Raw genomic sequence first — 15,911 nt, 5'->3', positions numbered from 1 at the left:
CTATAGGATCTGTGGGAAAGCAGTCTATAGGTTTGTGATCAAGGAAATTATGAAATATACCTCTACCCCATGGTAATGCTGCACCAGCACTTGGGTTTGGCATCTCCTGTGACTGAGATATCCAGGATGGAGATGGGAGTCCTGCCTTTCTACTTTGTCTCTGTTGTCCTTTTGAGTTACTCACAAGGCTTCCTTGGGTTAAGGCAGGAATAGATCTCCTGCCAGGGAATCCAAAGTCATGGGGAAGCTGGTCATCCACTTCAACTTTATTTTATCCAGTGTAGTAATCATGAGTCAGAGGAGTTTTGTTTTTTGTTTTTTTGTTTTCCACACTTGGTTGCCAGCTGACTAGGGGAAGTGTGTCATGAATATAAAAGGCAAACTTTCTTACCATCTGCCTGGTTTCTTCACTTTTCTGTCACCCTAGCAGCTGCCTCATTATCATATTTGGGCTCTGCATTATTGCTGGTAATAATCTCAGCACTGTGTACTTGGTTTGGGTTTTTCTGTGTGTATTCTTTGGGGTTAGTGTTGGCAGCCAATGATGGCAGCTTCCTTTACTATGCCTTTTTTTTTTAAAGTACTCTCCTCTAGTTTGCACATTTTCTGCTTCCTTGTGTGTAGATTTATGTTAGAAAATTTACATTTCTTCTTTTTTATCTATATGTTTACACGTATATATTTCACAGCATTGATTTAGCTGCATTTCAGAAGTTTAAGTATGTTTTAATTATTCATTTATCTGCAAAAATTATTTAATTCCTTGCAGATTCTTCAGTTAACCATAGGTTGTTGAAGAGTGGTGGCCAAGACTAATCTATTCATTTTTGTTTTATATATCCTGAGAATCTGTTATTAGATATACATATAAGTATTGTATCTTCTTGATGAATTAAACAATTTTGATATTTGTATAGTTTTTCCAGCTCTAATTTGGTTACTGTTTGCATAATTTTTTTCCTCACCTTTAAAACATTTAAAATGTCACTCTGCCAATCTTTGACTTTTAACTGGGTTTTAGTTTATTTAGATGGAAAGCGATTGCTGACAAGAATTTATTTTCCTATTTGTGTCATTTTTTCTACTAGTTTTGTTGTTGTTATGATTCTTCTATTCCCCCAAAACTGTTCAATTTGCTTTTGATTGTTTTTCTAGGGTACCATTTTGACTTACACATCTCTCTTCAGTATATTTGAACAGTATTTTCCTTAGTGGTTATTAATGATATTATAATTAATAGCTTAACTTTATAATAATGTAATGTGAATTATAAATACTGAGTGTTGATGTCATACAAAAATCATTTACCTATACCACTCTCCCTAACTTCCTATTTTATTGTTAAAAATTGTTTGTTATACAATAAGTGAGAACAACACAGATATGTAATTATTGTTTTATTCTTTATTATTTCTTTATCTTATTTTACTTTATTGAGACAGAGTTTCAGTCACACAGGCTAACCCTTGTTCACTACAGCCTCGAGCTCATGGGCTCAAGGGATCCTTCCAACTCAGGCCCCTGTACCTGGGGCAGAAGTGCATGCTACCATAGCTGGATAATTTTGTTTATTTTCTGTAGACACAGAGTCACACTTTGTTGCCCTGGCTGGTCTCAAACTCCTGTGCTCAAGGAAATCTCCCACATTGGTTGGTATTACAGTTGTGAGATATTGTGGCTTACCTCTTGTCATTTAAATCTAGTAGAAAAATAAAGTTGCAGAATCCCCAAATACAATAATATTGCCTTTTCTATTTCCTGGTGCAATTACTTTTATTATTATTATTATTATTATTATTATTATTATTATTATTATTATTATACCTTAAGTTTTAGGGTACATGTGCACAACATGCAGGTTTGTTACATAGGTATACATGTACCATGTTGGTATGCTGCACCCATTAACTCATCATTTATCATTAGGTATATCTCCTAATGCTATCCCTCCCCCCTCCCCCACCCCACAACAGTCCCCGTGGTTTGATGTTCCCCTTCCTCTGTCCATGTGTTCTCATTGTTTAATTCCCACCTATGAGTGAGAGCATGCGGTGTTTGGTTTTTTGTCCTTGCAATAGTTTGCTGAGTATGATGGTTTCCAGCTTCATCCATGTGCCTACAAAGGACATGAACTCATCATTTTTTATGGCTGCATAGTACTCCATGGTGTATATGTGCCATATTTTCTTAATTCAGACTATCATTGTTGGACATTTGGGTTGGTTTGCAGTCTTTGCTATTGTGAATAGTGGCACAATAAACATACACATACATGTGTCCTTATAGCAGCATGATTTATAATCCTTTGGGTATATACCCAGTAGTGGGGTGGCTGGATCAAATGGTATTTCTAATTCTAGATCCTTGAGGAATCAACCCACGAACTTCCACAATGGTTGAACCAGTTTACAGTCCCACCAACAGTGTAAAATTGTTCCTATTTCTCCACATCCTCTCCAGCACCTGTTGTTTCCAAACTTTTTAATGATAGCCATTCTAACTGGTGTGAGATGGTATCTCATCGTGGTTTTGATGTGCATTTCTCTGATGGCCAGTGATGATGAGCATTTTTTCATGTGTCTTTTGGCTGCATAAAAGTCTTCTTTTGAGAAGTATCTGTTCATATCCTTCGCCCACTTTTTGATGGAGTTGTCTTTTTCTTGCAAATTTGTTTGAGTTCATTGCAGATTCTTGATATTAGCCCTTTGTCAGCTGAGTAGGTTGCAAAAATTTTCTCCCATTCTGTAGGTTGCCTGTTCACTGTTCATGGAAGTTTCTTTTGCTGTGCTGAAGCTCTTTAGTTTAATTAGATCTTATTTGCCAATTTTGGCTTTGTTGCCATTGCTTTTGGTGTTTTAGACATGAAGTCCTTGCACAGGCTTATGTCCTGAATGGTATTGCCTAGGTTTTCTTTTAGGGTTTTTATGGTTTTAGGTCTAACATGTAAGTCCTTAATCCATCTTGAATTAATTTTTGTATAAGGTGTAAGGAATGTAACCGGTTTCAGCTTTCTACATATGGCTAGCCAGTCTTCCCAGCACTATTTATCAAATGAGGAATCCTTTCCCCATTTAATAAATGGGGAAATTATAACAGTTTGTTATAATTTCCATTATTTTACATTTGCTGAGGAGTGCTTTACTTCCAGCTATGTTTTCAATTTTGGAATAAGTGTGGTGTGGTGCTGAAATGTGTATTCTGTTGATTTGGGGTGGAGAGTTCTGTGGATGTCTATTATGTTCACTTGGTGCAGAGCTGAGTTCAATTCCTGGATATCCTTGTTAACTTTATGTATCATTGATCTGTCTAGTGTTGACAGTGGGGTGTTAAAGTCTCCCATTATGTAATGGTCTTCTTTGTCTCTTTTGATCTTTGTTGGTTTAAAGTCTGTTTTATCTGAGACTAGGATTGCAACCCCTCCCTTTTTTTGTTTTTCATTTGCTTGGTAGATCTTCCTCCATCCCTTTATTTTGAGCCTATGTGTGTCTCTGCACATGAGATGGGTGTCCTGAATACAGCACACTGATGGGTCTTGACTCTTTATCCAATTTGCCAGTCTGTGCCTTTTAATTGGAGCATTTATCTCATTTACATTTAAGGTTGGTATTGTTATGTGTGAATTTGATCCTGTCGTTATGATGTTAACTGGTTATTTTGCTCGTTAGTTGACGCAGTTTCTTCCTAGCCTTGATGGTCTTTACAATTTGGCATGTTTTTGCAGTGGCTGCTACTGATTTTTCCTTTCCATGTTTAGTGCTTCCTTCAGGAGCTCTTTCGGGGCAGGCCTGGTGGTGACAAAAATCTCTCAGCCTTTGCTTGTCTGTAAATATTTTATTTCTTCTTCACTTATGAAGCTTAGTTTGGCTGCATATGAAATTCTGGGTTGAAAATTCTTTTCTTTAAGAATGTTGAATATTGGTCCCCACTCTCTTCTGGCTTGTAGAATTTCTGCTGAGAGATCAGCTGTTAGTCTGATGGGCTCCCCTTTGTGGGTAACCTGACCTTTCTCTCTGGCTGCCCTAACATTTTTTCCTTCATTTCAACTTTGGTAAATCTGACAATTATGTGTCTTGGAGTTGCTCTTCTCGAGGAGTATCTTTGTGGCATTCTCTGTATTTCCTGAATTTGAATGTTGGCCTGCCTTGCTAGAGTGGGGAAGTTCTCCTGGATAATATCCTGCAGAATGTTTTCCAACTTGGTTCCATTCTCCCCATCACTTTCAGGTACACCAATTAGACATAGATTTGGTTGCTTTTGGTCATTTCACTTAGTCCCATATTTCTTGGAGTCTTTGTTCTTTTCTTATTATTCTTTTTTCTCTAAACTTTTCTTCACACTTCATTTCATTCATTTCATCTTCCATCGCTGATACCCTTTCTTCCAGTTGATAGCATCGGTTACTGAGGCTTGTGCATTCATCAAGTAGTTCTCATGCTGTGGTTTTCAGCTCCATCAGGTCCTTTAAGGACTTCTCTGCATTGGTTATTCTAGTTGTCCATTCATCTAATTTTTTTTTAAAGTTTTAACTTCTTTGCCATTGGTTCGAACTTCCTCCTTTAGCTCGGAGTAGTTTGATCTTCTGAAGCCTTCCTCTCTCAACTCGTCAAAGTCATTCTCCATCCAGCTTTGTTCCATTACTGATGAGGAGCTGCTTTCCTTTGGAGGAGGGGAGGCACTCTGATTTTTAGAGTTTCCGGTTTTTCTGCTCTGTTTCTTTCCCATCTTTGTGGTTTTATCTACCTGTGATCTCTGATGATGGTGACGTACAGATGGGTTTTTGGTGTGGATGTCCTTTCTGTTTGTCAGTTTTCCTTCTAACAGTCAGGACCCTCAGCTGCAGGTCTGTTGGAGTTTACTGGAGGTCTACCCCAGACCCTGTTTGCCTGGGATCAGAAGTGGTGACTGTAGAACAGTGGATATTGGTGAACCGCAAATGTTGCTGCCTGATCGTTCCTCTGGAAGTTTTGTCTCAGAGGAGTACCCGGCTGTGGGAGGTGTCAGTCTGCCCCTTCTGATGGGTGCCTCCCAGTTAGGCTGCTCAGGGGTCAGGGGTCAGGGACGGACTTGAGAAGGCAGTCTGTCTGTTCTCAGATATCCATCTGCGTGCTGGGAGAACCACTACTCTCTTCAAAGATGTCAGACAGAGACATTTAAGTCTGCAGAGGTTATTGCTGTCTTTTGTTTGTCTGTGCCCTGCCCCCAGAGGTGGAGACTACAGAGGCAGACAGGCCTCCTTGAGCTCTGCTGGGCTCCATGCAGTTTGAAATTCCTGGCGGCTTTGTTTACCTACTCAAGCCTGAGCAATGGCGGGCGCCTCTCCCCCAGCCTGGCTGCCACCTTGCAGTTTGATCTCAGACTGCTGTTGTAGCAATGAGCAAGGCTCCATGGGTGTAGAGCCTTCTGAGCCATGTGTGGGATATAATCTCCAGGTGTGCCATTTGTTAAGCCCATGGGAAAAGTGCAGTATTATGGTGGGAGTGACCCGATTTTCCAGGTGCCGTCTGTCACCCCTTTCTTTGATTAGGAAAGGGAATTCCCTGACCCCTTGTGCTTCCTGGGTGAGGCAATGCCTCACCCTGCCTCAGCTTACATACGGTGCACTGCACCCACTGTCCTGCACCCACTGTCTGGCACTCCCCAGTGAGATGAACCCTGTACCTCAGTTGGAAATACAGAAATTTCCCATATTCTGCTTCACTCACGCTGTGAGCTGGAGACTGGAGCTGTTCCTATTTGGCCATCTTGGCTCCACCCCCTACACTCTGGTGTAATTACTTTATTGATGTTCTTTATTTCTTTATTTGCACAATGAGTTACTATTTTTCTTTCATTCCTTACTTGCTTTTATCATGTTTTATAAAGCTGATCTATTCTGTTTGCTTGGAAATGCCTTATTTGCTCATAAATTTGAATTTTGGTTTGGCCAGTTATTGAATTTACGACTGACTTCATTTTTTATTTCAGCACTTTAAAGATCTCATCACAGTGACTTCTTTCCTCATAATTTTTAATGAGATATTGGCTGTTAATATCATGGAGGGTAACTTGCATATGGTCAGTTACTTCTGTCTTGCTTCTATTAAAATTATCTATTTATTTGTCTTCTATCAAATTCAATGCATGTGTTTCACTGTGGGTGTCTTTGAATTTATTCTTTCTGGAGTGCCTTTTTCTTCGTAGATGCTTGGATCAGTAGATTTATATCAACCAACACATTTGGGAAGTTACATCCACTGTTTCTTCAAATATTCCTTTTTTCCCCCATCTCTCCTTTTCCAGTGGGACTCCCATTATTACTATGTTGATATTCTTGATGGTGTCCCATGACAACCTTAGTTTTTTTCATTATTGTTGTTTCTCTTCTTGTTCCTTACACTGAATCAAACAATGCATCTTCAAGTTGCCTCATTCTGTGTTCTGCATGCTCACCCATGCTACTGAGTAAGTCCTTCTAGTTACAGATTATTGATTTCCTTTTTGAAAATAATTTGTATGTCTTTATTGGTATTTTCAATTTTGAATCGCTATTCTCCTGGGTTCCTTTAGGTCTTTGAGAACATTAAAATTTAGTGAATTGAAATATTTCCCTAATTAGTACCATGCCTGGGCTTCAGGAAGTATTTTTTTTTTCGTTATGACTGTTCTGAGTGTGCGTTTTTTTTCCATTGAATGTCTTTCATTTTATTGTTGAACACTGAACACTTTGGATATTATTCAACATATTCAGATAACAAATTCTTGATCTTCACAAATGCTTAGTTTGTGGGTTGTTTGCTTGTTTAGGAACCATCCAGACCTATTTTTGTAGTCTGAATTCTTTGTCATGTATGGCCACTTTACCTGTGTTCTGTCACCCTTCTGGTCATCTACTACTGTTCTTGCCACATTTTTAAAAAACAATCCAAGCAAAGAAAAGAAAAAATACAAAAAGAAAGTAGAGGAAAACTGCCCAGACTTTGCATATGGACTCCTTGAGGAACTCTAGTATTTAGCCCAAAGTCAAGGAGAAATGAAAAGTTTTGGGGTCTTCTCCACGCATGCATCCAAAAATGGACATACTTATATCCTTCTAAACATATCAGTAGGAATATGGATGTGGTGCTTCATATCTATAACCCCACCAATTTGGAAGGCTTAGGAGGACAAATCACTTGAGCCCAGAAGTGCGAGACAAGCCTTGACAACATGGCAAGATCTCTTCTGTATAAAAAAAAAAATACAAAAATAAGCTGGTTGTGGTGGCCAATGCCTGTACTGTGAGATACTGAGAGGGGAGGATGGGTGGAATCCAGAGACATAACATGCTCAGGAGGCTGAGGTGGGAAGACCATTTGAACCAAAGGAAGTTGAGCTTTGGACATGATCATGCCACAGGACTCTAACATGGGCCATAGGGCAAACTCTGTCTCTATTTAAAACCCAATCCACAACAAACAACAACAAACTGTGAGGGTTTTTCAAACCTGGTTTTCCGCATCAATTTTTTTCCTCAGCCTCTTCCTTCCAGGTATTTTGTTGGCGTACTGCTTGACCTGACTCTTATTCCTTGCTACAGATGGCTCTGACTAGTATATTTTCTTTCCACAAATGCCTCCCAGGAGTCAGCTTCTGCCCCCAAGAAAACTGTGTGGTGAGCTAAAGAAAAGCCTCTGAGCCAGTAATCTCCAAGGGAACCTCAGACATTTTAAATCACACAACCATAATTCTTTGAGATAAGCTCTGTATTTCCCCCACAGACCTCAAAAGCTGAATCTATAATTTAATCTTCTTCACAGTTTCCATGAAGCCATGGAGTGGATGATGATGGGCAGTTAAAATGCACATACTATCATCCCCAAACTTAGAGGTCTGGTCTTTCTTCAATAAACACTCCCCTGAGTTATGTTATTAGATTCCAGAGCTCCCAAAATCATGGCTGAAGTTTTCTTTTTTCTTTCTTATATCTCTTCACTTTTAACCTAATGAACTTTAATGACAGCATGAAATAGAAAATGGATTAAATTTACGTTGCTTTTTAATGTTTAGAAGCCATGGAGTGGGTGATGATGGGCAGTTAAAATGCACATACTCTTTTGCCCAAATGGAGAGGTCTGGTCTTTCTTCATTAAACATTCCCTGAGTTATGTTATTAGATTCCAGAGCCCCCAAAATCAAGTCTGAGGTTTATTTTATCTTCCTTATATCTCTTCACTTTTATCCTAATGAACTTAAATGATAGCATGAAATAGAAACTTGATTAAATTTACCTTGATTTTTAATGTTTAGAGAGGTTTTTTTGAGATGGAGTCTCACTCTCTCACCCAGGCTAGAGTGTATTGGCCCAATCTCAGCTCCCTGCAGCCTCTGCCTTCCAGGCTCAAGGGATTCTCTTGTCTCAGCCTCCTGACTAGCTGGGATTACAGGCATGCACCCCAATGCCTGGATAATGTTCTTATTTTTAGTAGAGAGGGGGTTTCACCATGTTGGCCAGGCTGATCTCAAACACTTGACCTCAAGTCATCCACCTGCCTCAGCCTCCCAAAGTGCTGGGATTACAGGCATAGGCCATCATGTCCAGACTGTTTTGTAACATTTCATTTGAAGCTGCTTCCATCATTATCATGAGAGCCATTCTGTCTTTCAGGTAGTAACAAATAGTTAATAAATACACGTTTTTGTTAGTAACATTTAAGTAATATAACTTTATTATTTTCCAAATTATTAAGAGTTCAGTTAATTCATTTCATCACAGTGTGGTAGTTTTTACAAATAATTAAGTTCCATCTTGGCCAGTTTAATCTCGCAGTATCTAACTAAACTATTTAAGTGTAAAATTAACTCTCTAATTTGACTACATAATGTACAGCTCATATATTGTAACATTAGTGTTGTTTTATATAGTTAAATTTAAGGGTGATATTTTAGGACATTATCATATTCATCTTGCAGAATCATACTGTCCTAAGAAGACAGAATTACACTGGGTAGTTTTAGGCATATCACTATGGAGTTCAAAAGACACTCCTTAGATTTCCTTGGGAAATGAAAAGTGAAATGTTATGAGTGTTCCAGAAATATGGCCTTAAGCAGTAAGGAGATGGCTTGTGTTTTATATGGCCTTAAGCAGTAAGGAGATGGCTTGTGTTTTCTATGATAAAAAGAAAGATAAATAATGAATTACTTGAGATTTTCCCACATTTTTGTTTCCTGTATTGTTTGAGATTTAAATAATAAAAATCTAAATAATAACTAATAATAAATTTAAGTAATTAAAATAAATAGATTTTAAACATAATACATTTATATTTAGTTACATGAATTAAATTGTCATTGTACATTTCTTTATTCATATAACTTCAATAGGCTGTCAGGTACGGGGAAGAATATGGCAAGTTCATACCTCTAAATATCTTATAGCTAGGATGGATAAAAATGGAAGGAGTGAATAAAAAAATAGCATAAGCTTATCTGCAACTCAATTAAAATCTTGTTTTATTAATAATCTATGGACTTAATATTCAAAAATTTAATACTGAAATTATAGAGTTGTATTATTTTTTATAATATTAAACACTTATAGAGAGGCTATTATCTCTGAATTAGCTTAAAATGGTGGATATAATAGTACACTGAAATTGCTAGTCAATTCATATAGTAACAGTTAATATTAAAGCAGAAGGTAAGAAGAAAAGAAAGAAAAAGGAAAGAGATGTGTTGTATTCATTGAAAAGAATAATAATTCTAGACCCTCAATAAAAAATAAATTGAATAGGTTAACACAGAAGCAGGAAGTAAATTAAGATATTGATATTATCATTTAGTGAAGAATGAATGATGATCTCAACTGGAATGTATAAAGAGCAATAAGAAAAACACATTTGTAATTGGTAGATGATAAAAAAGTTCTTGTAGATAAAATATGTAAAAGATGAGGGAAAATAATGTATTTGGGATATGTCCAGTTTTTATGTTATATAGATGATATATTTTTATACAAAAAAGGGTGGAAGACAGAGGCATGTAGGAAGTGTAAAGAAGTTCAGGGGAAGTTTACAATTTAGCTATCTTAATCTTGTGCACTCGTAAGAAAAAAAAAAGCACAATGTATAGGATTCCAGAAGTAATATCACTAGTTGAATTCCTTAGAACTGCTGTAGTCTCTGCTGTGGAGGAGACCAATCCAGGATGATTGCTTGAGCCCAGAAATTTGAGGCTGTAGTCAGTCAAGTTCTCACTACTGTACTCCAGGCTGGGTGACAGAACCCTCTCTTAAAAAAAGAAAAGAAAAGAGGCAAGGGAAAAGAGAAGGGGAAAAGGAAAAAGAGAAAGAGAAGGAGAAAGAGGTATTCTGAGTAGTTACATTAGTAGTCTGACGAATAGACATATATGAGATAAAATGAAACAAAGCGCACTGACAATTAAATAGAGAAATCAGTGGAAAGTTGAATCATGTAATCCAAAACAAAATAGTATTTCAGGAATGAGGGTGGGAATCAGTTTTACAGATACACATGACTGTTTGAGTAATATGCTACAGATAAATGAAATATGGGATTTAGTGACAAGTATAAGATACGATTCTAAAAAAACAGGGTAAATGCCTTAAAAAAGGATAGTTAAGAGAAATAAAATTAAACCTTGTCAGGGCCAACTCTTTCCATGAGTCTTGCTATCACAGAAAATAAATAAATGAATTGATAATGGCATATCTAGGACTGGGACAAGCAGTATGTAGTTCTAGTAAAGGAAATGATCAAGCCGGGTGTGGTGTCTCACACCTGTAATTCCAGCACTTTGGGAGGCTGAGAGGGTGGATCACTTGAGGTCAGTTCAACGCAAGCCTTGGCAAAATGGTGAAACCACGTCACAATTAAAAATTCAAAAGTCAGCCAAGCGTGGTAGTGCATGCCTGTAATGTCAGGTATTGAGGAGGCTGAGGCAGGAGAATTACCTGAATATGGGATGCCAAGGTTGCAGTGAGCTGAGATTGTGCCAGACACTCCATCTCAAAAAAAAAAAAAAAAAAAGACTAAAAGAAAATAAAAAGAAAAAAAATGATCCTGCAGGTAGAGTGAAGAAGTAGTGGTACAATGATACGACAAATAATAAGTAAATCAGTGTTTTATGAAGCTGTGAAATCCAAAGCAAAGGCAAAAAGGGTAATAGATAGGAGCAGAAAAAAATTACACAAATCTACATGAACATTATTTTTGGTGTGATTTCTCATGAGAAAGAAACACAAAAGAAAGTGTGAATAAGAAAGTTTTCTCCATTGCTTTGGTAGGAAAAAAAAGGAGAAAAACAACAAAAACAAAATAACGGAAATTGTATAATATTAAGCTTTTATTGTTCTTCATCCCTTCCCATAGTGATTGCTTCCCTAAGAAATAACAGAAGCCAAATAGTCAAAATAGAAGAAAACATTAGCATATTTCATTGTTATGTATATTAAGCCAAGTTTATATTTATTGTAATTCATTCTTTTAAAATTTTTATTTTAAACTAACAAATGTAAATATTTATGGGACATAAAGTGATTTTATAATGCATGTATATATTGCAAAGGAATTAAATTGGGCTAGTTACCATATCCATCACCTCATATACTTATCATTTCTTTTTTTGTAGTAAGAATATATAAATTCTACTTTTTAAACAATCTGGTTTTTTTGAGAGAGTTTTGCTCCTGTTGCCCAGACTTGAGTACAGTGGCGCAATCTCAGCTCATTTCAACCGCTGTCTCCCCAGTACAAGTTATTTTGCCTCAGCCACTCAAGTAGCTGGGACGACATGTGCATGCCACCAAACCTGGCTAATTCTTATATTTTCAGTAGAGACGATGTTTCATCGTGTTGGCCAGGCTGGCCTCCAACTCCTGACCTCTAGTGATTCTCCTGCCATGGCTGCACAAAGTGCTGGGATTTCAGACATGAGCCACCATGCCTGCTCTTTTTTGTATTAAGCAATTTTGAAGTTGACATGTATTAATGTGGTCACCATTCTGTGCAATGGATCAGAACTTCTTCCTGTCTCACTAAAATTTGTTACCCTTTGACGAACATCTTGCCTTTCTCTATCCACCCCCATCACCACGTCCCAGTCCAATCTCTGACTACTTTTTGTGTGTTTGTTTAAAGAGTCAGGGCCTTGCTGCATTGCCCAGGCTGGAGTACAGTGGCTCACTGGGGCCTCAAAGTTCTGACCTCAAGTGATCCAATCATCTCTTACTCCCAAATTGCAGGAGTTACACGCATGAGCCACCACATCTGGCATATTCACTGTTTCAATGAGTTCAACCTTTTCAGATTTTACATATAATTGTGATCATTCTATACTTGTCTTTTTGTGCCTCTCTTATTACACTGAGCATAGTATCTTCCCATACCATTCATTTGGTCACAAATAAATAACAGAACTTCCTCCTTTGTTTAAGGATGCATAGTATATTTCATTGTGTATATGTGCAACACTTTATCTGTTGATCTGTTGATGAGCACTTGGGTTGTTACCACATCTTAGCTATTAGGAATAATGCTGAGATGATTATAGGACTGCAGATATCTCTTTGACATGCTAATTGTATACCCTTTGAGTGCATATTCTGAAGTAGAGTAGCTGGATCGTGTATTAATTCTATTTTTAATTCAATTTTATTTTTGAAACCTCAGTTCTATGACCCCAAAACACAGGCTACAAAAGCACAACACAAAACAGGTGGATCACGTTACATCAAACTAAAATGTTTCTGCAAAGCAAAGGGAAAAGGGAAACAAATAGTAAAGTGAAGAGACACCCCAAACACTTGGAGAAAATATCTGCAAACCATATGTATGATAAAGGGTGAATAATGAATACATACAAGGAACACGAGTCATTTAACAACAGAAAACCCAGTTAAGTCTATTAAATATGGTCAAAGGACCTGAATTTACACTTCTCAAAAGAAGACGTACAACTGGCCAACAACTCTATATTTAATATTGATTGATTGATTGATTTGAGAGGTATTCTCACTCTGTCATCCATGCTTAAATGCAATGGTGTGATCTCAGCTCACTGAATCTTCCACCCACTGGTTTCCAGCAATTCTGCCTCATCCTCCCTAGTAGGTGTTTACAGATGTGCACTATGTCGCCCGGTTAATTTCTGAACAACTGCATATTTAAAGATGCTCAAAACCACCGATCATCAGGGAAATGCAAATTAAAACCAAAAATGAGCCCTCCTCTCACACATGTTGGAATAGCTATTATTATCAGGATGAAAGATGACAAGTGTTTTGAGAATGTAGAGCACAGAGAATCCTTGTGCACTGTTGGGAGGAATGTAAATTAGTATTTTTAATTGTTAACATGGTGATGTCTTTTTAATAAAACACGTTTGTGCTTTAAGATGCATTAATATGAGGTGCTTTCTGTTAGTCAAAGTTTAATCAGGAAGACTTTAGTTACCTTAAATTAATATAAATTGGAGCACGCTCATAAGACTTCTCTTTCAGATTCTCCTTAAGTACAGAATGAAACCTGTGGTAAGTGCTAATTCTGAAAAATAAAAAAAAGTTCACTGATAATGTATATGCTAGATTACAAACATTTGTTAAATTAAAGGCATAGGTTCTAAAAATGTACTAGGTGAAAAATTAGTTATGGTTATTTTTTGTGCTCAGTTTTTGGACCCAGATGGATTTTTTGTTTTGTTTTATAAGTTGTACAATTATATTTAAGAAAACAAAAATTACTAATGCATAGTCACAGGAGAAAAATCAATTTTATTAGAAACTACTTCCAATATTTTGCTGCTTATAATTTTTTATGAGTATCTTTATAAAGTCATATTCAGCCTCTCTACTCTTAGTTCTGTGAAAGTATGTATGTGTATTTTGTGGATATTGCATACTTTTTTATTGAAAATATCCAACCCTTCTCCATGAATAATAGTAATTCCTCAGCTGCTTATTTTTATTCTTTTAACTGAGTTTTCTCTACATGTTTACACAATATCACAATGCTTCTGGATGATTTTCAGTATGTTCTGGCAATACTTTGCCTGATGACCTTGAGTGCAAATACTGACAGAAGAGGAGCCTAAAATAATGGCTAATAGGTAGGTTATGATGAGCTACATGGCAATTAATGAGTCACAAGTCTTCAGTAAAATTTCCCTCCAAAGAACTTAAATACCAATATTATTATCACATTTTCTAAAAACTCAAAGCTGTAGTGTAGGATTCTATGGCCCACCTGTCTCTTGTCAATTATTTCCTCATTTGACAGCTGCAGTTTCACTGCTGACCAGCAGGAGAAGTTGACCGCATCATATGCTAGCATTGTTAAACTAAGCATCCGTACTGTACCCACCATGCTGGAATTATTTTCTGTGTTGCTGGGAGGATGAGCTCCACTTTTCCAAAACTCCAGCCATGGTGCCAACAATAATACAAAATACATGATTAATAGAAAGGGTAGGCTACTCAGTTTCACAGATGCAGGGAAAAAGTCCAGAGTCATTACACATGAGATTACCACCAAGGAACACCATACCACGACACAGATTAATTTTATCACCTGTAGCTTAATGGCAGCAAAGTCGTTGCTGGTGTGGATGGCCAGTATATTGCAGTGAATGGACCCATACACAGCTGATAAAAGGGAAAATGTCATCAGCAATGCTATTAGATAAACATGAAAATGTTACAGAATAAATCTCATTAGTAATGGCCACTTTCTCTTTTAAACTTGCCATGTTAAGATATATTCCTCCCAACCCTCCTTCTTCAGAAAATAATTTACTTAAAAAAGGAAAAAAAAAGATTTGTTAACTTTCCATTATCAGGGATTTAGTAAATATTTGCATGCAAAACATATATTACACATGGGAAAAACAAATAATAAGCTAATACATATATACCCACATTTATAAACATATATACACATTCCCCCCCCCAAAAAAAAAAACTGGAACAGCTGAAATGGGATAGAAATATTCATATCTGATGCTATAAGGTGTGACAGCACATAGAAAGAAGTCTCAATTAAGAAAAAATAAAATTACTTAAATTAGACCTTGAAAAGGTAGTTTCTTTTTACAGAAAGAGTGTAAAGTAGGAAATTACAGTGTAAAGTAGATAGTGAATGTAATATAAGCTGTGTTTTAGAATAAGGTGATAACAGGAAACAAGACATACGCTGTGGAGTTAAAGTAAATTCTGGAAGTGGAGCTGACAGATTTTGCTGAGTGATGCAATACAAGGTACCAGACTAGCAGAAAAAATTAAAAGTTTTAGAAATTAATTGGTATGCGTGTGCTTGTTTTTGTTCGTTTGTATTTATGTCATTATATCAGAAAGTTTTTCATAAGCGAATTAATTTTGACATTGTTGTCCCAATAATTTGACCAATATGCACAACGAAGAAAACCAAAATTATGAAGTCATTGAATAACCAGTTTAAACAGTTTTGTACTACATTGTGTTGAAAGAGGAAAAATTCATTTCACATATACAGGCAGGTTAAAAAAAGTACATTCTTCATACACAATGAAATGAAGCCAGAAAACAAAAAGAGGCCAAATAATCATTACTCATCTGAAGCAATTACTAATTTTCTAACACCATTTAGAAAATGAATGTTACGAATCCATTTATTACTTCAGGAATACCCAAAAAGAAGCTCTAAAGCCATAACATTCTTAACTTCATTTATGAGAAATAAGACTGAATAAAAATAAATGACCTAAAAATTAAATTTTAGAAAGTAAATTTTAGCTTGGTGTAGTGACCCATTTCTATAATCCTAGCACTTTAGGAGGCTGAGGTGAGTAGATCACTTGAGCCCAGCAACAACAACAACAACAGAATAAAAAAAAAATTTAGCTGGGTCTGGTGGCACATGCATGTAGTCTCAACTATTCAGGAGGCAGAGATGGGAGGATTG

General features: G+C 36.7%; 1 pseudogene; it reads right to left on the bottom strand.

Annotated features, from left to right (window-relative positions):
* Positions 1–14,179: 14,179 nt before the first annotated feature.
* Positions 14,180–14,721, bottom strand: LOC129530194 (testis-specific XK-related protein, Y-linked-like; annotated as a pseudogene).
* Positions 14,722–15,911: the final 1,190 nt, after the last annotated feature.

Source organism: Gorilla gorilla, chromosome Y, assembly GCF_029281585.2.
Source record: "Gorilla gorilla gorilla isolate KB3781 chromosome Y, NHGRI_mGorGor1-v2.1_pri, whole genome shotgun sequence".
Lineage (NCBI taxonomy): Eukaryota > Metazoa > Chordata > Mammalia > Primates > Hominidae > Gorilla > Gorilla gorilla.
This window is presented reverse-complemented; position numbering and strand designations above follow the sequence as displayed.